Source organism: Lynx rufus, unplaced genomic scaffold (genome assembly GCF_022079265.1).
Source record: "Lynx rufus isolate CCGP_SWC_20201006 ecotype Redwood Valley unplaced genomic scaffold, mLynRuf1.p SCAF_4, whole genome shotgun sequence".
In the NCBI taxonomy this organism is placed as follows: domain Eukaryota; kingdom Metazoa; phylum Chordata; class Mammalia; order Carnivora; family Felidae; genus Lynx; species Lynx rufus.
In genome coordinates, this window is record NW_025814856.1 from 147,784,194 (window position 1) to 147,810,565 (window position 26,372).

General features: G+C 40.1%; 1 long non-coding RNA gene across 1 annotated transcript in view; it reads left to right on the forward strand.

Annotated features, from left to right (window-relative positions):
* LOC124524375 (uncharacterized) overlaps positions 1 to 24,778 on the forward strand; it is a 50,795-nt gene extending 26,017 nt beyond the window's left edge. The window contains exons 3-4 of the long non-coding RNA XR_006965224.1: positions 8,294 to 8,366; positions 23,609 to 24,778. This is a non-coding gene — a long non-coding RNA (uncharacterized LOC124524375). The remainder of the gene's footprint in view (positions 1 to 8,293; positions 8,367 to 23,608) is intronic.
* Positions 24,779 to 26,372: the final 1,594 nt, after the last annotated feature.

The window sequence follows — 26,372 nt, forward strand, 5'->3', positions numbered from 1 at the left end:
CACTCTGGGACACCTTTCGGTCCAGAGGCACACTAGGAATGGAGGACACGAGCAACGCCATCAAACGTCAAAAACAACTCGGCTTTAGCCATACTGTTTATGGACTCCCCCGTGTTCCACCACACTGTCAACCTTCCTTAGCTTTGCACCCACTTTAGTTTTTCATTTAAAACCCTTAGGATTAATAATCTGTCTTCCTATTTATTATCTGTCTCCTCTACTAGAATGTAAACTCCATGAGGGCAGGGATTTTGTTTTAGTCACCACTCTATACTCAACACATGGAACAGTAGCTGATGCATGGTAGGCACTCAATAAATATTTGTTGATTGAATGAATGATGCTTTTTAAAAAAATTCTCAAGAGGCTGATGCACACCTAGGTCTCTAGGCATCTAATGCAGGTCTGGTTTGTAGCCCTGTCGTCCTTAACACTTTCATCGATGACTAAAATCATGACACTGATAGCGTGATAAACACATTTAGACATGACATACCAACTAGAAAGGGTAACAAGTAAGCTGGATGATACAATCAGGATCTCCCCCCACCCCCCCCCCAGCTAAATCCTGACAAAATGTAATCATGAATCACATCTAATAATATGAAGTTTAATAGGGACAGATAGAAAGTACTCAAAGATCCCAAAATTCAATTGTACAAGTACAGATTGGGGGCGAGAAGGCTTACAATTGCGCACGTAGGAAGATTTAGAGTCTCCTGTAGATTGTTAGTAGATGATGAGTCAACACAGTGTGATGTGACTTCAAAAAAATCAATCTTTTGTTATATTAATAGACATATAGTGCTCAAGTTGGGAAGTCGTTCTCTAGTACTCACCTGTGACCAGGCTACATTTGTTCCATGTGGTGAATCCTGACCTTCAGCGTGGAAGAAAGACATTGATAAACACAAGATTATTCAACACGAGTAAAAAGGATAAGGGATCTGGTAAACAGTGTCATGTAAAAAATGGTTAAAGAAATGTAACATCGTGTGTGGGTGTGTGAAGATGGGGATATCAGCTAGCCTATGTAGCTACCTTCCAAAGTTAGGGGGGGCTATCATGCTGAGGAGAGATCAGATTTCTTCTGAGTAATCCCAAATGACAGAGGGAGGAGCCACGAGTGGAAGATGTAAGCATGTACATTTCAACCCACCAGAAGTTATCAACAATTAGACTTGCCCACCAATCAAGTGGATAACTGTTGGAGGTAGTTAAGTTCCCTGACCCTGAGGCTATTCAAGCAGAATGCTGACATTTTTGCCCCATTTGCTGGATACATTTGTGATGGAAGTTCAAACACTGGGGTGAGGGATCAGGTTCATCACGATAGCAAACACGTATTGAGTGCCCAGTATATGACGGGTACCATAAGTGATTAGCATGCATTATCATGTTTAATACTCACGTCAATCATACCAGTCCCATCTTACAGATGAGAAACGATAAGGCTCCGAGGGATTCAGTAATTTGCCCAAGGTCTTACACCTTGTACAAGGCAGAGCAAGGATTTGAACTTAAACAGTCACATCCCTGATCTCCATTATTACTCTATAAAGGACTCCCACTTCAAGAAAACCCTTCTTTCCCACCCTGAGATTCTATCACTCTAATGAAGTAATCAAACCAAGGAGCTTATTATCTCCAGTAGTAAATGATTCTATAGTAAATAGTTTCTTTCAATATAGTACACAGGCACTAAATTCGTGTGGGCATTTGCCACTCGTGGTGCACCATATGGAGGCCCAGCATAGGACCTGGCACACAATAGGTGCTCAATAATTATTTATTAAGCAAAATGAATGAGGGAATGCAACCACACAAGATTGGCTGCATTCGAAATGACAAAATCTCAATATATTGGGCCCGAGGGAAAACAAGCCAATTTCTGGGTGGTCTGCTGAGGACGCTTGGCAAAAAGTGGTAAAAATCCATCATTTCTAGCAAAGGCCTTGAGAATTCCTGTCCAGTCGTTTGGACGATACTCATTTCGACAAATATTTACTGAGTACCTGTCCTGTGCTAGGTATGTGCAACATGCTGAGGGTGCAGAGGCAAATCAGAGGAAGTAATGCTAGTGGGGGAGATGGACAGGTCGGCAAATTCTTCTGATGCAATGTTACAAGTGCTATCTCAGGAGCGTGTGTGTGTGTGTGTGTGTGTGAACTAATTCTACTCGGTTGAAAGAGTTGCCTGGTACTTCTGTTTTAAAATTGACGGCCACGTACTTTCTATGAGTTTATTTGGTCTTCATAAAGACCGTGTGAGGTTGTGATCCCTTTTTGTACAGGAGATGACGTAAAGTTTCACAGAGGTTAGGTGAGTTCTCCAAGGTCATGCAGCTGGTAATAACAATTGCTGACATTTACTGAGTGCTCAGGATACCTGAGGCTCTGTTTTAGGCCCTAATAAGACTCACAACTACTCTCTGAGGCTGTTACTGCTATCACTGGCATTTTATAGACGGGAATACTGAGGCACAAGATTGAAATGACTTGCCCAGAGTCACACGGCGAGAAAGTGAAAAACTAGGATTCACATCTCTGCATTCTGGCTTTAGCAGGCACATGCTTACCCAAGGAGCTAAATTACCTTTCACTCGTCCCCTCAAGAGCTGGAACTCACTTGGATTCTGACTCCAAGTTCAATTCTCTTCCAAGAGACCTTGCCCTTTAGCGATATTGCATCCAAGTGAAAAGAAATGGTGTGTGCCTGGATCTAAGGAGAGGTTGTGTGGGGCGGGCACCCTTGCAAGTGTTTGGGGAGAGGTGTGGTAAACTCTAGAATGTGCATCAGCTGTGTACGCAGGGTTTTCAGGGCAGCCAAAATTTGGCTTGTTGTTCTCCAGGGCAGCACTCTGAGCTCTAGGGACTATGATTTGTTACTCATAGGAACTAGCCACCCTGACACTCGGCAGCCTTTCAAAATCTAGTTTAAAAATTTTAAAAGAAGACAACAGGATGTAAACCTTTAAGAATGAAGCAAGTTAAATTCAATACCTTATAAATAAGCAAGAATGGAGTTACAGAAAAGGAGAAATGAAGCACATAATTGCTTAAATTGTCCAAGCCTTTTCTCTATAATAAAAATTCTTGGATTGAGAAATAGTTCAATCCAATATTATTGTGCTTTAATAATTAAGTTGAATTGGCTCTGTGGCAAATCGGAGAAAGAATTGGTTATTAACATGAATGAAGTAGATTACCCTTCCCTCAATAATTACTACTTCAGCTAATGTGGATACGATCCGTGCAATTGGATAGGACTGCATTTGAAGACATACATCTCCCATAATTTTTGGAGATTTGGTAATTTTAAGATTAGCTGGAGGCTGGGATTTCTGTGGCAGGCAGAGGGGCAGAAAGGGTGAACATTGTTCAGCATCCGTTCCTTCCAAGCAGGTGGGATTTTTTTTTGTTTGGTTTGGCTTTTAGTGTTTTGTTTTGTCATTTATAGACGCCTGGTAGATTCACCGATTATCTCGGCCTTTGTGTTTCTGGATTTCTTTTTTCTTGGCTTCAGGTCCTTGGAAACATTTGTTTTGATGATACCAGGAGAGTTAGTCATGTTTTATTTTTGTTGTTCCTATTTATTTTTAAGATCCTTTCGTTCAAGTCAACTTACCAGGTATTGTGTAACCTGTATTTACGCCTCCACAAATAAAATATTCTTAGTAGTAGCTTCTAATACAACCTTAGAGGGATACTTAATAATTCGATGCCCAGTTAACGCCCATCAGAATGATTCTGTAGTATTAGTAGCTAGAACACAGGTATGCTTTGAAAAATAATGTTTGAAATTTATAATTGGGTTTGGCATTTCATGTGAAATTTCAGGTTTCATAGATCAATTAATTTTGAGTTACCACGCAGACAAATTCTCATAAACATATTTTCCTTTTCATCACCGAGTCGATAAAAGTTGGAAAACTCTTTTCACACACATTCCGTTCTTGAAGCCTGAAGGTAAATTGCTTTTAAAAACCACATCTCAAACAAACAGTTTTTCATAAAGTTACGAGTAAATGAACAGAGTGGGCTCTACTGGCATTTGGGATGCACATCTAATTAGAACTCTCCGTACTTCAGACATATAATTTACTAACGTTGAGGTTTTTAATTCTTAACTTTGAGTCCCCTGGGATGAAACAAGTGACCCTTGTTGGAAATACGTCAAGAATCAAATTTCTCAGGTTGAGCTTTAGTTTGTTGGTCATCAGATCCAAAACTGTTGGTTCCCAGAGTTAAAGACGTCTGACTTTGTAACGTTTGTTAAAAGATCAGGGCAGAAAGTGAGCACTGCCTTGCTGCTATGAAGAACAGATCTCCCCGTGTCTTCTCCTTGATGCTTCTCAGTCTGTGTCTCCGTGAGAAATGCTCCATCTATACTGTCACAGGAAGCACGCTGCACCCCTGCATATCCCCCATAGTGTGGGGGAGGCAGAGAACCCTGTCCTTACAATGAGACAGTTGAATATCATCCTCTGGGCTGACGTGACGTACTTTCCAGTACAAGGTTCCACACTAGGCACCAAGGACAGCTTTGAATGCTCTCACTCACCAGTGTTCATAACTTAAAAGTGGTAACGCGAGATTTGCAAGGCACTGGATGACCGTGTGACCTTGAGCAAGAAACTTAACCTCTCTCCCAAATAACTATTTCACAGGGTTATTGTAGTCAATAATTGAGATTATATGTGAAAACACTTAGCACAAAGCCTGGCACACAGTTGCAACGGTAGACTGAATTTATGTGAAATCTATAATCATCCATGGAACCTCAAAGGGACAAGGGGACCCAAGTCAACATTATCTGCCCCCTAGCCGTTTGTTAAATCAGAAAATTCCACTTCCAAATGAATAATCACAGCTACCCATGATTTTGCTTTTAGAACAAAATGTTACTTGAACGATACTCAGTTACTGTGTTTCATAACCCAGCTAAGTATGGTTTCTTTAGGAGAAAATTACATGTGAACAAAAGAAAGAAGGAACACTAGATAAATGAAACCTCTTTATTTCAGAATAAATGAAGGGTTACTTATCTGATTACAGATCATTCAGATGATATAACGATTATTAGATGTCCATATGTAATTATAAATCACGCTAGTTTTTATAAGTTGGTTTTAAACAATTTTACTGATCTTAAAGAACTCATTTCCCATAATCGAATAGCAAACCTTGAGGTACACTGTATTAACTATTAATACGCTAAAATTACCCATTATCTATCTTTTTGTTTAATTGCATCTACTATCATAGCCCTGCGTTTATTTCAGCGATATAAAAGGAATGATCTCAACTGCTTGCTCTCTCTACATTCTAGAAAGGAGAGAAGAGCATTCCTCCCACCCACTTACCTATGAAAAAAAGGACTCTCCGAGGCTGCCAGGAACTAACACTGTAGTAAAATTACAAGAAAATTTTGTTAAGAAACCTTTTCTCATCTGCAAGTTATTTCACTGAAACCTGAGGTGCTACATTTCACACAAAGGTGACTTTGGAGGAGAAAATTGGTGCCAAAGTGGATCCGTTGTTTTTGTGTTATGTAAGAAGGAGAAAAAAAAAAAAAAAAGAACTGTTTACTCCTAAGCCATAAATTTAAGATTATCCTATTATACCAAATGACACAATTTCCACACCTCAAACCTTAGAGTTATATTTTTATGAACTATTATCTGCACCCATTCAAAACTAAATATAATTAAATATTAAATAATTTGCTTTGCCCAGTAATATTTAAAATATACAAAGTTATTTTATTCACTATGTCAGAAGTGAATTCTAGTTGAACTGTGAAAATGGTATTGCTATACAAAAGATTTTTCTTTTTAAATAGCTTTTTCCTGATAAAGAATATATGTGCAGCATAAAAATTATAGAATATACAATAGAGTAAAAATGAGGAAATATAAATCATAACTCTATCATCCAGAAATAAACACTATTAACATTTTCTTGTATTTTTTTATAATGGATGTTTATACATACACACATACCTCAAAATACCCATTATATATAAGTGCATATTAGTGCTTTATTATAGAAAATTTAAAACATAAACAAAGGTAGACAGAGAGCATAATGAACCCCATGTACTCATCAACCCATGATGGCCAACCCATCAATACCTTCTTCTTCTTCCCTACTCATTTTATTAAAAAATCTTTTTAATGTTTTATTTATTTTTGAGAAAGACAGAGAGAGAGAACGAGCAGGGGAGGGGCAGAGAGAGAGGGAGACACAGAAGCAGGCTCCAGGCTCTGAGCTGTCAGCACAGAGCCCAACGCAGGGCTCAAACTCGTGAACCGTAATCATGACCTGAGCCGAAGTTGGACACTTAACTGACTGAGCCGCCCAGGTATCCCTCTACTCATTTTATTTAAAGCAAATTCCAGAAATTACATCATCTAAACCAAAAATATTTCAACTTGGATCTTAAAAATAAGGTTTTTTTTAAACATAACCATTATGACACCTGAACTAATTAATAATATTTTAATAATATGAACTAGTCAGTGTTCAAATTTCTAATTGTCTCATAAATATTGTAATTTACTTTCATAATTTGTTTAAAGCAGGATCCAAATAAGGTTCACATACTAAGACTGGCTGATAGGTCTGTTAAATCTTTTTAAATATATATGGGTTTCCACTCTAATATTTTTTTCCTTGCAATTTTTTTGTTGAAGAAACCAAGCTGTTTGTCTGTAGACCTTCCCACAGCTTGGATTTTTCGCATTGCCTCCCCATATATAGTTTAACATCTCTTCTGTCTTGTGTATTTCCTACAATTATCTACAGGCTTTATCAGATTCAGTGTTTTGGTTTTTGTGGGGGTGGGTTTTGTTTTTTGGGGTTTTTTTGCAAGACACTTTCATGGGTAGTTGTATGTTTTGCCATTAGGAGGTGCACACTATGTAATAACCTCTTCTTTTATGTTACATAGATTCATTAGTTTATTAAGAATTGCAAAATAGTAATATTTTAATCCTATGATTCCTTGAGTTGATTTTCTGGCATGTGCCCATGGTGGTTAATCATGTTTTTTTTTTTTAATTTAATTTTTTTTTTAATTTTTAATTTTTTTAATTTTGCTTTTGGTGTTGTTGTTTTTATTTATTTATTTTTTTATGTCTATTTATTTTGTGGTGGGGGGAGGAGCAGAGAGAGACGGGGACAGGGAATCTGAACCAGGCTCTGTGCTGACAGCAGAGAGCCCAACTTGGGGCTTGAACTCAGAAACTGAGATCATGCCCTGAGCCAAAGTGGGACGCTTAACTGACTGAGCCACCCAGGTGCCCCTGTTGTCATTTTTAAGTATCATTTGAGCTCATTAATTAAAACATATTCAATGTGTTTCAATACATCTTATTTATTATTCTTATTAATGCCTAAATTATCCCTATTTGGCCTGTAGTAGCATCTTCAAATCAGCTCCTGGCTTCTTCTGACATGACTCTAGTAGTCTTTGACAGTGTCCTTGTTATTTGGTGTAAGGTGGTCATCTTGTATAGTTCCATGCAGTAAAAGTCTATTTTTTAAAAATCTATTTATATTTAAGACTTGAGTATGTATAAATATAATACCAAATCATAGGACAGAAGCTATTTATATAACAAAGACTGGAAACAACCCAAATGTCCATTAATAGAGGACTCGTTGAACAAAATATGGTGCATCCACACAATGGAGTCCTGTGCGGTTATAAAATTGAATTAGGGAACTTTACATATACTTACATAGATTGATCTCTAGGATACATTGTAAGTAGATTGCAAGGGAGAGAAAAGTGAGCCTACCGTTTATGTCAGAACGGATATAAATATATATTTACATACGTAGATACACATATATACATACATACACATGTGGAGGGATAAACATCACAGAGTAATAGTTACCTGTAAAAGGGGGAAAGGAATGAAGTAGAAGGGATGGTGATAGAAATTAGACTTGTCTACCTTGAGACCTGACTTTGGAATTATGTAAATATCTACATAATTATAAAAACACTAATTTTAAAAAATCCAATTCCTAATTTTTATTAAAAGCCTAATTTTGCATACAATTGGTGGGATACAGAGAAATTCTTTTGAATAACTTGAAGACACAGCAATCTGACTGCATATCCCTAAACGGGATATTTCCTAAGGACAAAAAGGACTGCAAAAACACTTTTTTAAACCATATTTGGTAGTCGTATCGTTGGTGGTGGTGTCGATACTGCTGTTCCGGGTAATACGGGATAAGCAAATATTAATTATGGGATCTTCTAATTCTATCAGGTTTGGTGTCCTTGAGAACCAAGATTCACAGCACAGGAGGAAGGAAATCGAGATGCAAAAGAGAAGAAGTTAGGTAAAAACCCCATAGTTCTGAATTTGAATTAGAAGTTAGTGATATAAGGGGCACCTGGCTGGCTTAGTCGGTAGAACATGGGGCTCTTGATCTTGAGGTTGTGAGTTCACGCCCCGTGTTGGGAATAGCAATTAGTTTTAAAAAATTATTTAAAAAAAGAGAAGTTAGTGATATAAATTTACGACACATATGTATGTGTTTACATATATTTCTTACCTCCTCTGTTCACTGAAAAGACCTAATAGTGATTAAGCCAGTAGCAATGAGCACCCTTGGTATCTATATTAGACCTGACTGAGGCAGGAAAAAAGTCTATAGACATATACATATATATCAACAAATATATATTTATCATATATACATCATAATATATGAATATACATCAAAAATATACATATTCACGTATTTAATGTATATTTTATGTAATGTATGTAATCAGTTATTTAGCTATTCTATTTCTGGACATTTAGATTCTTTCCAGTTCTTTCCAGTTATATACGATACTGCAACCAAGCATTTGTGCCCGTCTTATTTTTCTAGTACAAATTCCTGTAAGTGGAATTACCCGGACAGAGGGTAGGAACATATTTAAGCTCTTGATTAGTATTGTCCAGTCGCCTCCAGAAAGGTTATACCAGGTCACACACCAAGCGGCAGTGTGGGAGAGTGACTCCTTCATCCCATTAATAGTTATTGACATTTTAGACATTTATATTCACATGTTTCTGCCAATATGATCTAAGTTAGATAGAGTCACTCCTTTCTTTTTGTTCTTCCTCTTTGATTTCCTTATAAAGAGCCTTTAAAAGTTAAGAATACCACATGGAAAAATTACACTGATGTAACATTCTTGTATTTACATTAGGAATTAACAACTGTATATCAACAAAGATGAGAATGGTCTTATCAAACTAAGTGTATTACTTAGAATTTATGGGTGAGCTTGCTAACACTTTAGTTGCAAACATATCACGCATGTATTGATATTAATTTTTGTAGCTTTTTGGTAATCTGGTAGCTACTTTTGAAATCCCTGGGGTTTGTCATTATAACCCTACCTTTGCAGAACTCATTATATATGGAAATATTTCCCAGACATAGTTTACAAAGTCAACTAACTTTGCAAACATTTCTTAGCGTGTTTATTCCATATACCATTCCATGTGAATATCATGAAACAAAAAAGTAGATTATAGATAAAACTCATAGACTGTTAAAGGTGGAGGAATCTTAAAGATCATCCATTTGGTCTAGCCTCTTTATTTTATACTTTGGGAAACTCAAGCAAAGGGCGGTTACACAACCCTCTGAGGTTGTACAGCTAATTTGCGACAGTGAGAGATAAAAATCCCAATCTGACTCAATATAGTGCCCTCGCCATGTAGCTTCCTAGTATTAGCAAAACTTGAAGGCAATATGTAAAAAGTAAAAACAATTGTTGCGTTAGGAAAATGAGGTTTGGGATGTTGTCCTTTGAAATTCTATTGTCATGCTACCTTTTCTACAAAAAACCTATAGGAAATAAATCAACAAGCACATTAAAAAATCAGGTGAGGGGCTCCTGGGTGGCTCAGTAGGTTAAGTGCCTGACTTCAGCTTAGGTCATGATCTCACGGTTTGTGGGTTTGAACCACGCACTGGGCTCTCTGCTGTCAGCGCGGAGCCCTCTTTGGATTCTCTGTCTCCCTCTCTCTCTGTCCCTCCCCCACTCATTCTCTCTCTCAAAATAAATAAACATTTCAAAATAAAATAAAATCAGGTAAAAAGAGCACTTCTGTTATTCAAACCTAGAAGTAAATTACTCTACTGGAGATTTATAGATATTTATATCATTATCAACAGCATCACCATGATTATTTCTTTCCAATTAACCCCTCTTTAAATGCAAAAGAAATGTGGAAGGAGTAATACATTATCCAAGGGGCTAGGGCCTCATCAGTTGTTTTCCTGCTGACAGAAGAGAGCATAAAGGTAGTATAGCATTGGAAAGGAAAGGGAGAGACTGAAAAGAGAGATGAGGGGACCCCAAAAGCAGCTTAGAGCAGAGTTTTACCCCAAATCAATTGGGATACGTTTACAGAACAGTTCATTTGAAGTCCAAGTCTCTTACAAGGGCTCCTTTAATGTTTATCATGTTTCCAGAGGACCTATTAGGAAATGAGGAAGGGCAGTGTTCTCAGGCCATGGACACAGACCGTCTGTCTCTGCCCAAGGAGGCGCACACGCCACGGCCACCTGCCTGCCCACGCTGCTGTGGTGGAAGGGGGCAAATAACCCTCAGCAAACGCTCTGTTTACTGTGCCTGGAAACAGGCCTTTTGCCATGGAAAAATTTCTCATTGTACCCATAGGTACAGGACACACATTGCATAATACGAATGATCTTATTAAGACTTCTCGCTAACCTGTGTACATGCTGTGCTTCAAGACTAGGGCTGAGTGCCATTTCTGAAGTGTCACTCCACTTTATACTCAGGGACGAAGTCTAACGGGGGCCTGTAGGAGTATGCTCATGCCTTCCTCTAGAATCCTCCTCTGGTCACTGATGCCTGAAGTCTTAATGCTTCGTGCTTTCGGCTTCTCTCTGGACCCTGTACTAATTTCCAGTATTTTATTTCTCACTTTTTGTTGTTACAAAAGGAACAGAAGCACGTGGTAAAATACGAAATGCAAAGGGGTATTCCGTGAAAGGGACACCTACTCCTAACCTGGTCCCCAGGACGCTGCCCAGGAGTAACCCCCATCTGTTCACCAGAAAACACGGTGGGGTACTTTTCTCTGTAGCAGCTGCTTCTCTGGACACGTAGGGCTGAGTGGCAAATGGACGGATAAGATCTCTGCCTTCTGGTAGGAGTTGATGGGCCACCAAGAAGATACATAAGCGAATTATCATTTTGTATATCAGAATGCAGAAAATGCTACAAACAGAAACACGCCAGGAAGGGGGGAGAACGATCGGGGCCACTGAGGTGATATCTGAGCGCAGCACTGAAAGAAGAGAGAGCCAGTGCTATTGTACAGAAAGAACGTTCCAGACAGAGGGAAAGTACACTCCGGCACCTCCGGCGTGATGTGGGGTCAGGGGGTTAAAAACACTTTTAAAATTTTTGTTTTTAAAACACTTACAAAGTATCTACCACAGGCCAGGCATTCATCCGCGTCCTTTATATATACTAACTCTCTTAATCCTTGCAAAGACAACCTGTGGGATAGAGACGTTAGGAAAGTTGCCCCAAATCACAAATCAGTGAGTGGTCAGACCCAGACTTTCACAGAGGCTGAGTGGTTCTGGAGCCCGTGCCTCAACTGCTGTGCACACAGTAGGGCAGGTGGTACTGGAGAGCGGTGGGGCCGTCCTGAGGGCAAAATGGGAGCCTTGAGAGAGGAACCAGTTCGGTCTTCCAGAACACTCTGACACATTTACACATTTATGTTTATGTATGTGTGTGTGTGTGTGTGTGTGTGTGCCCTTCGGGTTTGTACTCTCTTACTTAATAGCTTAATGGTAAAGTGCAGAACAATTTTAATTGATGGAAAGGAGAGAAAGGTTTGATATTATGTATGCTCTGGTTAAAGATGATAGCCTATCAAATAATCTTTTTTGGCATGAGTGATCTCTTCTAATTTTTTTAACTTCATTTATTTATTTGGAGAGAGTGTGTGTGTGTGAGAGCAGGAGAGGGGCAGAGAGAGGGAGAGAGAATCCCAAGCAGGCTCCCCATTGTCAGCGCAGAGCCCAACGTGGGGCTTGAACCCATGAACTATGGGATCATGTCCCGAGCCGAAATCGAGAGTCGGATGCTCAACTCACTGAACCACCCAGGCATCCCAGTCTTCTAATTTTTTTTTAAGTTTATTTATTTATTCTGAGAGAGACAGGGGCAGCGTGAGTGGGGGAGGAGCACAGAGAGGGAGAGGGGGAAACGCAAGCAGGCTCCATGCTGCCAGTGCAGAGCCTGATGCAGGGGCTTGAACCCGCAAACCTGCGAGATCATGACCTGAGCCGAAACCAAGGGTGAGAGGCTTAACCGACTGAGCCACCCAGGTGCCCTTGATCTCTTCTAATTTTACTTGTTTTTTAAAAAAATTTTAACGTTTCTGTTTATTTTTGAGCGAGAGAAACAGAGCGAGTGGGGGAAGGGCAGAGAGAAAGAGGCAGACACAGAATGTGAAGCAGGCTCCAGGCTCTGAGCTGTCAGCACAGAGCCTGATGTGGGGCTTAGAACTCACGAGCTGTGAGATCGTGACCTGAGCCAAACTCGGACGCTTAACCCACTGAGCCACCCAGATGCTCCTAATCTCTTCTAATTTTAAAGTCTTACAAATACTTCTCTATTCTGAAATTCTTGCTTGTTTGATTAGTGCTTCCTTGGGACAACAAATCAACTTTTTTTTTTTTTTAAATATAATTCAGTGGTTTCTTCTACATTCACAGTGTTGTATAACCATTGCCAGTATCTAATTCCAGAACTTTCCCATCACTCCAGAAAGAAACCCCATACCTATGAGCAGGCACTCTCAATTCTCCCCTCCCTGCAGCCCTTGAAAATCACTAATCTAGTTTCTGTCTCTACGCATTGTCCCACTGTGGGCATTTCAGATAAAGGGAATTGTACAGTATGGGGCCTTCTTTTACTCAACATAATGTTTGCAGGATCCATTCATGCTTGTAGTATGTGTCAGCCCTCCGTTTCCTTTTTGTGGCTGAATAAAGTTTCATTGTAAGCATATGCCACATTTTGTTTACTTATTCATCAGTTAGTGGACATTCGGGTTGCTTCTACTTCTTGGCCTTTTTGAATAACGCCATGTACATTTGTGCACAAGTTTTTGTGCGGGTATGTTTTAGAACTCTCTTGGGGATACCCGGTGGGCTTGCTGGGTTATATGGTAACAACGTTTAACTTATCAAATCAACTTTTGAACACAGCGTATCACATGGCACCTCACTATTTATAAGGGACAAAATATCAGAGCAAATGGTTACATTAGCAAATGCCCTAGCCTGTCCTATTTCTATGAGAAGGTAGCAGATGAGGGGAGGTGCCTACTTCTTGGGGTTTAATGTGTCAGTACCTGAAAGTCATTGGCATTCAGTGGATATATTCTCCAGGCAGATCCCACTTATCGTGGACCCCTCCGTATAACAGGATAGAGAGCAACCATGAGGATGTTGCCCTTGAAGTAGATGGAAGGTTCAGGCTTGAGCAACACCGCCGCCAGTCTCTCCAGGTATCCCTAATGGCATCCTAGTGCTATTAGCATCAGTCTGGAAAAGCAAAGGCTTTGAGAAGATGACATTGTTCTCTGAGAATAGTATTAATGATAATATTGGAAGCACCAACTTCTTGACATTCACTACACGCCTAGCATCATGCTAGATGCTTTGTAGCCTTTTTCTAGACCTATAGTTTGCTAATAGCCACGGAAATGTGGCTGGTTTGAGTTGAGATAAACTGTACGTGTAAAATATACATTAGAGGGGCGCCTGGGTGGCGCAGTCGGTTACGCGTCCGACTTCAGCCAGGTCACGATCTCGCGGTCCGTGAGTTCGAGCCCCGCGTCGGGCTCTGGGCTGATGGCTCAGAGCCTGGAGCCTGTTTCCGATTCTGTGTCTCCCTCTCTCTCTGCCCCTCCCCCGTTCATCCTCTGTCTCTCTCTGTCCCAAAAATAAATAAACGTTGAAAAAAAAATTAAAAAAAAATATACATTAGATTTCAAACACTTGGTACACAAAAGGGAATATCTCACTAATTATCTCACACAATTATCTCATTAACTGTTTTTGCATGTTGAAATATTTTGGATGTGTTAAGGAAAATATATTACTGAAATTAATTTCACCTGTGTCTTTTTACTTTTCTTACTGGGCCTACTAGAAAATTTTCAATTATGTATGGAACTCATATTTGCAGAGTCAAATTATATTTCCATTGGACAGCACTTGTTCTAGACTATTCTTCACAGTAATTTGATCGGCTGGATGGTATTATCATCCTCACATTATGGGTGAGGAAATTGAGGTTTAGAGAGCTTAAGTAAATTGCCAGTGATCATATAGCTGTGGCTTAAGCACCACTCTGTCTGTCTCCAGGCCTGAATTTGTACCCATTACTTTGTGCTCTCTCTCCGTGGCCCAGAAATATAACCCCTATGATACAGAAATGGTTATCATCATTAGCTATGGCAAAAAGCTGTTTTCACATCTCCATGTAGGGCTCAAGAAAAAATTGTCCACGTCACTCTGTAAGGTAGAATTTAGGTTATAGTTGGGGGAAATTGCTTATGGGAAAGTTTCTTAAATGCTAACTCTTTGTTTGGGGGCAGTTTGGGGCTTACTCACCAAGGAAAGGAGGTAGATGAAACTACTTCCGAGGCTACTGTCACTTCTATGATCCTGCATTACAATTGTCATCAGGTTCACAGGTCAGTTGTTGCCATAACCCTCAGGGTGAGACAGAGCAGAGGGAGGCGAATTTGTGCTTCAGTTGTGTCCTTTTTTTCCCTATAAAACATAGGGCTTTAATTTCATCCCATTTCTTTTGAATTTGTGAAGACCTCAACGGGACATTTTTCATAGCAGTGCTGACCTCTTCCCAGTTGCAACGGAGAGAAGGCAAAACTATTTAGGAGAGAAAGAGTCATTCCATCGCCTTTCTTCCCCCCTGCTACCTTACACAATTCTCTAATGGTCTCCCTAAAATATGTGTCTTAATTCAGTCAAGTCTGCGTTTCCCCAAGGTATCCACATTCATCACTCAAAAAGAATTCTCATATGTACCTATTAATGCTAGCTATTACTATATTTTCAATACTATAACTTAATTTTATGCTCATTTTACATATACTTATGTATAACACACGTGGGAATATAGTTTACTTATTTAACTTCAACTACCAAAGGGGAATCCTAGTTGAGAACGGTAGCGCCTTGCGCTATTTTTCCAAGATGGGGAGGATTGGGAGAATTGGGAATTATACTTTGCCTCAGGGTCTCATCCCAAATGTTTAAGCCCTCTCCTATTCTTAGGGGCTAGAAATGTTGCTTCCAGCTGTTAAACCAAATCAAACACACCTTTTTCCCCCAGACTACAAATTTGGAGCTACTAAGAAACTTGGTGACTTGGCTCCTAAAAGATTAAGTGTAACTCAAAAATCAAACTCTAAGAAGCTAAAAAATTTCTAAACATGTATATAATTATTTATAAAACATGTTTTATACTTTTTATTTTTAAATTCAAAGTCAAATTTGCCTTGAAGATTTTATTTTTAAGTAATTTCTTCACCCAGTGTGGGCTCGAACTTACAACCCCAAGATCACGGGTCCATGTTCTACCAACTAAGCCAGCCAGGTGCCTCCAAAGTCAGATTTTTAGTGCCCCTAAATTAGGTTCACTTTAACTTAAATGGCTGCATGGGAAAAAAATTCCACCATTTGTTCTTTGTTTAATCATTCTTTGTTAAAATTCCTCAGAGGTTTCAAATGTACTTCAGATGAGATGACAATAAATCACAGAGAGAAGAAATCAGAAGAATGGTATGGGGAAAGGTGCACAGAGCTGAGAATCAGGTGATCTGAATCCTAGTTCTGTTTCAACAACAAATTAGCAACAGGGCCTTGGAGAGTTTAAATTCCAGAAACATTTATTGGACGCCTAATATCTTCAAGGCATTGGTTTCTTTTTTAATGTTTATTTATTTATTGTGAGAGAGAGAGAGAGAGACACGGAGAGCATGAGTGGGGGAGGGGCAGAGAGAGAGGGAGAGAGAGAATCCCAAGCAGGCTCTGCATGGTCAGCACGGAGCCTGACATGGGGCTCCATTCCATGAACCAAGAGGTCATGACCTGAGCCAAAATCACGAGTGGGATGTTCAACTGACTGAGCCATGCAGGCACCCCTCCTTAAGGCATTGGAATAAGTACTCTAGGAGATAAAGATGGCTAAGATATGGGTTCTCAAGAAACTTATCACCACATAGGAAGGAAAGCATACCCACAAAACTCTGGTTTAATATGATACAGAATGTGTGGGTAATGAAGTAGAGTTTATGGGAGCCAAAAAAGAAAGAAGCATAAATTCCAGCCAGGGAGATTCAGTACGTATTCGTGAAGAAAGTGACGCTTGGGGTGGTCCTAGAAGTATGGGTGGGATTTCTGGGTGGGGCCGGAAGGGAAGGGGAGACAATGTAAGCAAAGGTGTATGGTGAGAAAGTCCACAGCTGGGTCCGAAAACTTGTTAGACAGGAAGGCACACTTAATTCTGAGTAAGAATGGGAGATAAGTTTTGACTGCTGGATTAGAATCAGATTGTGGTAGAGTTTGAATTCCATTCTAAAGAATTTGGACTTTAGGGGCGCCTGGGTGGCGCAGTCGGTTGGGCGTCCGACTTCAGCCAGGTCACGATCTCACGGTCCGTGAGTTCGAGCCCCTCGTCGGGCTCTGGGCTGATGGCTCGGAGCCTGGAGCCTGTTTCCGATTCTGTGTCTCCCTCTCTCTCTGCCCCTCTCCCGTTCATGCTCTGTCCCTCTCTGTCCCAAAAATAAATAAACGTTGAAAAAAAAAATTAAAAAAAAAAAAAAAGAATTTGGACTTTATTGGGGGAAGGGGTAGCAAAGATAAAGGGTAAACCCATAAATGATCAGCTTTGCTAGGAGGATTGCTCTGACAAGCACTGAGTGGTATGAGTGGTGAACAGAAAGATAGAAGATGGGAGGACCAGTTAGATCGTGGTAGGGTTTAGACAATAGGAATGGATAAAGAAGGCAAAAACGCAAGTGACATTTTGGAGGGAGGATTGACAGGGTTTGGTGACAGTTGGTTTTGAGATGCAAAAGATGACTGAGGTTTTGAGCATTGATGAATCAAGAGGATGGAGATGCTAGGAATGTAGGAGGTTTGCTGGGGAAGAGGCCGAGTTTGGTTTTGAGCATATTTCATCTATTCTGAACACATCGGCTAATCATATAAAACAAAAGACAATTCCCGACTCCCCTCTTTTGGAAACCCTTCAGTGCCTTCCCATCTAGCTCAAAATAAAAGAAGTCCTTATGGGGCGCCTGGGTGGCTCAGTCACTTGAGTGTCTGACTCTTGATTTAGGCTCAGGCCATGATCCCAGGGTCACGGGATCAAGCCCCATATTGGGCTCCACACTGAGCATGGACCCTGCTTAAGATTGTCCCTCTCTCCTTCTGCTCCTCTCCCCCACTATGAGCATGCTCTCTCTCTCTAAAAGAAAAAAGAAAGTCCTTACAGTGGCTGATAAAGCCTTACATGTCCTGACTGCCCACTTTCCTTTGGGTCTCCTCTCTTTCCACACACCCCTCTTCTCAGCAACAGGAACACTCTGGCCCTCTTGCTGTTCCTCCAGGACTGTTCAATAAACAGAAATCTACCTTAGGGCCTTTCTTGGTGTTTTCTCTGCCGGAAAGCATCTTCTCTCAGATGATTCTTATATCTTGCTTCCTCTCTTCCTTCAGCTCTTACTCAAATGCCATCCTTTTAGAGAGGTCTTTCCTGATCATTCTATTTAAATAGCAACCCCCAGCCCCTTACCACTCTCCCTTCCCTCAGTTTGCTGATCTCCACAGTGCTTATCACCATCTGATATACCATGTATTCACTTGTTTATTATCACATCCTGGAAACTGAAACTGCAAAAAAAAAAAAAAAATTAATGATGTAATAGGCCACTGTTTTCAAGGGTACACTGAGATTTGTTATTCTCACACGTCATTCTTGGGACTACACCTTGATATAATCCCTTTGAAAAGCAATTTGGCAGTATATATAAAGAGTCATAAAATGTTGATGTCCTGGAACATTTTATGTTTTGAAAATTCTGAAAATCAATTCTAAGAAGGTAATCTAAAGCATGGAAGAGAAAATATACAGGAAAATGTGTATTGATGTGATATTTATAATATCAAGAAATTGGAAAGAGTCTAAACATCTAACAATACAAGTAAATTACGATTTGTTTATTTAACAATGTATTATTCATATGTTAAAAGGATAGTTAGGAAAACCTGGTTAGCAACAAGGAAAATGCGTATGAGACAATCTTATATTTAGGGACACCTGGGTGGCCCAGTCCGTTGGGCGTCCAACTCTGGCTCAGGTCATGATCTTACGACTTGTGAGTTCAAGCCCCATATCAGGCTCTGTGCTGACAGCTCAGCTTTGGATTCTGCTTTGGATTCTGTCTCCCTCTCTCTCTCTCCTCTCCCAGTCACACACTGTGTCTCTCTCTCAAATATAAATAAACATTAAAAAAATTTTTTTAAAGCACAGGGTCACCGGGGTCGCTCAATCGGGTGAGCTTCCAGCTTCAGCTCAGGTCATGATCTCACGACTCCTGAGTTTGAGCTCCACATCACTGGGCTGTGTGCTGACAGCTCGGAGCCTGGAGCCTGCTTCGGATTCTGTGTCTCCCTCTCTCTCTGCCCCTCCCCCACTCATACTCTGTCTCTTGCGCTCTCAAAAATAAACAAACATTAAAAAATACTTTGGGGCGCCTGAGTGGCTCAGTCGGTTGAGCGTCCGACTTCGGCTCAGGGCACATTCTCACGGTTGGTGATTTTGAGCCCCGCCTAGGGTTTTGTGCAGACAGCTCAGAGCCTGGACCCTGCTTCGGATTTGGTGTCTCCCTCTCTCTCTGTCCCTCCCTCATTCGCACTCTGTCTCTGTCTCTCTCAAAAATAAACAGAAACATTAAAAAAAAAGAAAATATTAAAAAAATATTTTAAAAAATAAAAATAAACATTAAATAAATAAATAAATAAATAAATATAAGAGCACAGAATCCATAATTGTATACAGTATGATTTCCGTCATCTTCAAATATACATACAGAAAATCTAGGAGGAAATAAACTCAATCGCTGATATTAAATGCATTAGGCGAATGGGATTCTAGGTGGCTTATTTTCTCTAAATCTTTCAGATTTGCTGTATTTGTCCTATCCTTCCTGTAAATGAGGTGATTTTATTTTTAAAGCAATTAAAAAAATTTTTTTTAAATGTTTATTTTTTTTTTTTTTTAATTTTTTTTTTTTCAACGTTTATTTATTTTTGGGACAGAGAGAGACAGAGCATGAACGGGGGAGGGGCAGAGAGAGAGGGAGTCACAGAGTCGGAAACAGGCTCCAGGCTCTGAGCCATCAGCCCAGAGCCCGACGCGGGGCTCGAACTCACGGACCGCAAGATCGTGACCTGGCTGAAGTCGGACGCTTAACCGACTGCGCCACCCAGGCGCCCCAATGTTTATTTATTTTTGACAGAGAGAGAAAGACAGAGCATGAGCAGGGGAGGGGCAGAGAGACAGGGAGACACAGAATCCAAAGCAGGCTCCAGGCTCCGAGCGGTCAGCACAGAGCCCGACACGGGGCTCAAACCCACAGACTGCGAGATCATGACCTGAGCCGAAGTCGGACACTCAACCGACTGAGCCACCCAGGCGCCCCTAAAGCAGGTTTTTTTTAATCATCAAAAGAAACTGATGCTACAACCCAACATACTCTCTAGACTGCATTGTTGGGTACCAATGGGAAATGTGAGTTTCCAGACCCATGGACGCTGTTTAGGACTGAGGGTCAGTGTTTAGGACTGAGGGCCACTGTCACAAATGGCTGGCCCTACAGATCATTAGCCCCCCAATCTCAGCTCCCCCACCTCCTCATTCCTAACTTTTTCCTCTTCTCCACTTGCCTGCATAATTATAGGCTGTGTCCTCCTGTTTGTGATGGTCTCAAGTATGAAACAATGAAAGCAGAAAGAGCACAACTCGCTCGTGCTTCTTGACGATATTTATATGCATGGACTGAGACTAAGCCACCTCATCCACATCTCCATCTACTTTTTCATTTCTCTTATTGTAGCCTAATCCTTTCCCAATTGGCTGGCATTTAGGGTTCCCATGTGTTCTTCTCCACAGTGCTTATCATCATCTGATACATTATGTATTTACTTGTTTATCGGCACAGCTTAGAAACTGAAATGGCTAAAAAGAAAAAAAAATACTCAGTGTCTACCCACTGTCAATTAAACTCTATATATCACCTCATTTTATCCTTTCCATCCAGCAAAACAAGTGTTAGTCCCATTTTAGGGATGAGGAAACTGAGTCTTCAAAAGGTTGACAATTTGCCCAAGTCCACTTACCTAGGAGGTTACCAAGTTGAAATTGAAACTCTTATCTTTCTGACCTCAAATCCTATGGCCTTAGCCTGTACATTGATGAACACATCTTAAATATTCAGATAGTCTACATTGATTTATTATATAGAAATCGCCTGGGTGAAATAAACAATTGCATAACTGAATATTTCAACCAGAAACTCTCCGGTGACTGGTGCCTTTGTGTCAGAAGTAACTGGCTTGTTGCTTCAGATTTTTTCTGTGAATGTCCACAGTGTGGACTCGGTAACAGGGTGGGTCTCCATAATGATTTGAGACCCTAAAACCAAAAATTTGAAGTATTTTAACTATGTTGGTTATCTGCAGTATTCTAAGTATTTAGTTATTAACTAAAATCTGGTTTTTTTTTTTTTGTTTTTTCCCCAATGTTTATTTTTGAGAGAGAGAAAGAGAGACAGACAGGGGTGGGGCAGAGAGAGAGAGAGAGAGAGAGAGAGAGAGAGAGAGGGAAACAGAATTTGAAGCAGGCTCCAGGCTCTGAGCTGTCAGCACAGACACAGGGCTCGAACTCATGGACCGTGAGATCATGACCTAAGCTGAAGTTGGACACTTAACTGACTGAGCCACCCAGGCACCCCTGATTTTATCTGTTTTGATTAATGACCTCACTTGAAGGATTTAGAAGCTCTCCTTTGAAACCAACAGCAACTTTATTGCTAAAACAAATTAGTTATTAAATATTAAGTTAGATCCTTTCGATTGGTTATTTGGACTTAAGAATTGAAACTATTTTAAAAAATTGTTTTAGGTTTATTTGTTTTGAGAGAGAGAGCATGTGGGGAAGGGCAGAGAGAGAATCCCAAGCATACTCCACGCTCAGCATGAAGCCCGATGAGTCTCAAATTCATGACTCTGGGATCATGACCTGAGCTGAAATCAAGGGTCAGACACTCAACGGACTAAGCCAGCCAGGCACCCCAAGAATTGACACTATTAATAGAAGACATGTAAGATGTCAAAAGGAATGCAAAATCCAGTTATGACTAATACTATTTCAGAGGAAGTTTCTAACAAAAAAAGATATTTTTTGCATTTAATAATCCATTTATTTCAAGTAATACTTTAATAAAGATTCTAAGCAAATTCGTCGTAATGAGACTGAAGGAATTGAATAGCATTTTCCAAGAAATATTGCTCATAATGTTCACCATTATAACAGTTCAACAGTGTTCTTTCTTGTCTGCCTTCTTTGGCTGAAGTCCCTGGTAGAAAAACCTTTCAGCTCCTGACATAGACGTGAGAAGCCATAATGTAATCATCCTCATCATAGCTAACATTTTTGAGTGCTTACTGTGAGTCAGACTTTGCTACATATTGCACTTGATTATTTCGTTTTAATGCTCAGAAGCCAGAAGTGTAGGCACTATTGTTATATTCACTTTATAGAGAGATAAGGAAACTGAGGCATAGAAGTATTTAGTGACTTATTCAAGAGACAGCATTTAAAATGAAACACGAGATGTCATATTGGTTGTTTTGCTACCTCTATGACCTGAGAAAATCACATTTTTAAAAAGGAATACCAAATTTGACTTTACAGCTTTTATGTTAAAAGGAAAAGCGAATGGCTTTTTGAATTGCCACGGCTGTTGTGCCAGTGATTAATTCCACCGGAGAAGTGGTTCCATGAGAGTTGAAATTTTAGATCTAAACGTCTGCGAGTGAGTTTTCCTTGGGTCATCTATGCTTTTTTCGTGACCCTTTGCTCCATCAGTCTGCACTACAAACTTCCCTTCACTGTAAGAAAGTTTTTTTCTCTGTGGGTTTTTAAGCTGGTGGAGCTGTCCTTGGTCTGAGAGGTCCCAGAAGAAAAGTTTTGCCTGGGCTCTCTGACCTGTCACAGAAGTGCTGCACTTCTCAGCTGACGTGTAGAAATCTACCAGCCTGCCACATAGGAAACATTGGGGGAAATTCTTAGGAGAGGCCATGGAAACTCTAAAGGATGCCATTACAGTACGTTTGTATGTTTCTCTCCATTTAAGCACAGCTTTCCCACCGTAGACAGGACATGGAGAATCAAGTTCACTTACTCAGTAAACTAGTTTGAATGCCTACTTTGTGCATAATACAGTTCTAAACACCACAAAAGATATAGATAACCTCCTGCCCTCAAAGACTTTGCATTCCAGTGAGAAGACTTTTACACATAAGGAAGTTAAAGAACCCAATATCATAGAGGTGAATCAGAAGCCAATAGAGTGCCATGGGTGTCAGGAGTAAGAGGTTCAAGGCAGGGTAATGGGGGAGGCGGAGAGAGGCTATAGCAGTGAGGGGGTCCTCAGGGGAGAGCAGGAATTTAATAGTGGCCTCGAGGAGGAGGAACCTAGCCACAGAACAGACTGTAGAGTTCAATTCCGCTTACTTAAAAACAAAATAAACAAAAATTGTATTTGTATATTAAATGCAGAGAGAAAGAGTTGGAAGGACAGCTAGCAAATTGGGAGGAGAGGAGTGCCACTGGCAGATAGTGGGGAGTGGAGGGAAGGGCTAGAATTCATGGGGACTTTCAGTTTGTACTGTATATATACTTCTATGTTGGTTGAAGAGCTTTCCAAGGAGAATGTGGTCATGCATTATTTTGGGTACCTAAAAAATACAAAATTGACAAAAAGAATGAATAAGAGCTGAGTTTACACAGCAAAAAGCAAAGAATATTCCAGGTGAGAAGAGCAGTCTGAGTCAACGCACGAAGGTGGGAAGGTACAGGATGTGTCTGGAGAAGAGTGAGGATGTGAGTGGGACCAGCACAGAAGGGATGGATGTAGCAGAAGCTCAGATTGGGGCCAGTGGTCAAAGGCTATGAATGCACGACCTGGGAGTGTGAGCCTTTCACCTTCGGCCAGAAGCAATAAAAAACGTCTTGGAAGGATTTGGTTCAGGGTTGATTAATCCAGCTGCACAAAGATTCATTAATTAGTGATCACACTTGAATACCCAGCAAAGTTATATGATATGGATTCAAATGTACCTGTCTTGCACACCATGAAAAACCATGGAAATGCCTCTGGTAGCAAGAAAGGCTCTGACTTATGCAAACCTGTTGTTAGACTTTTCAGGAACCACTGAAAGATGGAAATGCTGTCAAATGCAATTGGGGAGCAGCCACGTGTGCTTGATCCACAGGATTAATTTCACCATAAATCTTTGTGTAATGTTTGACATCTATGATGAATAATTCAAATATATGAGGGAGATTTTGATCCCTAGCATATGAGAAATGACTGAATCAAATTTGTAAAATTTGAGTAAAAATTACTTGATTTTAAAAATGAAATCAGATGCATTCTGTAATATGGTGTTTGTTTTAGTTAATTTGTCTTTTCCTTGCATGAATTGGTGAAATCAATATTTTCTTTAAACTTGTGTTTCTGATGATAGCACTGCTCCAACACTATATATGTACACATTGCATTTTACTCACACTCCCACGTAGAGATATTCATACAACAGACACAATGTGACAAAAATCTATAGCTACCTGGGAGTGGGGAAGGAACCCTCCCACAAGCCAATCTTAAAGGAACATTAAATCTAATATGAGGAAAAATACTGTAGCTAGTTGAATCTTGAGTCATGCATTGTGACTCATTGTAAATGATTGGATTCTGAGTGAGATATTGACCAGCAAGTGGAAGGGAAGCACATCCTGGTCCCAGAATGATGATGCTAGTTAGGTTTGTAAAAAACGTGGCCGCCTACTGCAAATTATCTTGTAACCCGAGTGATGCTTGAGGAAGCAACTGACAATTACATGTAATTTTCACTTTTCACCTTTCTTCTTGTTCAAACTCTAAAGACTTTTAATCCCCATCTTTCGCTCCACAACCCCACCCAACTCGATCTGTTCCTGTTCAGAGGCAGATGGAGTTCTTAATAGGCATAACTGAGTTCCCTGCCTGACGCAGGGAAAACAACAGGGGACAAGATAGATTCAAAAAAGCTTTACAAGTTACGTGGACAGAAAGATTGCTGGTTTCATATGCTGTATTTTCCTCAGAACCCCTTCTCTGTTCTTCTTAACCCTTCTTTATCCTTTAAAATTGCTTTGTGGCATGTCTTCCCATCACGAGGATGAGGCAGCATGAGGCATCTGACCTTCGTGTGTTGGGAGAAGGCAGGAATGTAAGACGATCCTGTGCCTTAGGTGATTAGATAGACTCATAACAAATTTTAGGAAGACAATTTGGGGGATGATAAAAAAAAATCCTTTAAAAATATCTAGACCAGAAAAAGAATTCCTTTTTTTTTAATTTATTTATTTTTTATTATTTTTTTTAAGGCTTATTCATTTTTCAGAGACAGGGAGAGAGCGTGAGTGGGGGAGGGGCAGAGAGAGAGGGAGACACAGAATCCGAAGCAGGCTCCAGGCTCTGAGCTATCAGCACAGAGCCCGACGTGGGGTTGGAACTCACGGACAGTGAGATCATGACCTGAGCCGAAGTCGGACTCAACCGACTGAGCCACCCAGGCGCCCCCAGAAAAAGAATTCTTCTAATCATTTTAAAGTAGTTCTTAACACTGATTTCATCAAGTCAATCTGGTAAGTATGTACTACTATCTGCCAAATTGAATAAAAAAACAATCCATGTAATCCTGATAGCATTGTGCTAATAATCTGCATTACAGAAGTACAGAATCTCTACTTCTAGTACAGTTTGGACGGGGGAAGTCTGGTCTCCGCCTCTCTCCTCTCTGTTGCTGTCTCTCTCTGTCTTCAGCTAAATGGGCACTCTCTATGTATCTTCGCTGGGGAAGCATGCATTGTTTGCCTTGTATCTGAGTAAGTCTGAAACCCCGTAGGTGGTGGTGGTGGGGGGGGGGACTTCTTCCTGAGTTTAATGCTCTCTTATACATGGAGCTTCTGTGATGGAGCTTCTGTGAATGACAACAGCTTACGGAGAGGCTGAGAAAGGACATTTATGTGTGCAGAGGTTAGCGAGAAGTTCATTCTAAGCAGAAAGATGGGAGCTGATGTTGTCACGCAAAACTTTTTAAAGAGAGGAATGAGTAAAGATTGGTAAAGAACTGATACACTAAGATAATGCTGAGAGAACATAGGAATAGCTCGTGAGTTAGGATATAGTTTGGACCAAAAATAATAACCATCCTGAATTTATCTATTCGTACATCAATATGTTTGTGATGAAACATATGAAAAATAAGCAAAAACATAAAGATCACTCTGCTGATGATACTGCAGGCCCCCCAAAGCAAAGGAACATACACCCCATTCATTCCCTGTTGACATCAGTTTATCAAGTGTTTGCGACCTAAAATGAGTGGGGAAGACTTACTATCTTCAGTTCATTTCTGCTTTCCCCCTAAGTTCAGGGATAAAACTTTTATGTTTTTATAGGTCTAATATTTTATTACGTCTAATTTTACTTAAATGCATAAACATATTGAATGTTTATAATTTATAAAATGGCCTGTATATTTATAATTTACTTATATGAAATAATTATTAAAAGGTACAATTAATAGTGTCCTTAGGGTCATATATTTTCATGTATTAAAGTACTTGCTCACGAAATCAAAATACCATCTTTTCCTTATGTTAAATATTTTAAGTACAGGGGTGCTTGGGTGGCTCAGTCAGTTAAGCGTTGACTTCAGCTCAGGTCATGATCTCATGGTTTGTGGGTTAGAGCCCCACATCTGGCTCTGCCCCGACAGTATGGAGCCTGCTTCTGATCCTGTGTCCCTCTCTCTCTGACTCTCCCCTGACCATGTTCTCTCTGTCTTTCAAAAATAACCATTAAAAAATATATTTTTAAGTACTTCAGTGTTCTGCTTTTGTGATATTAAGAA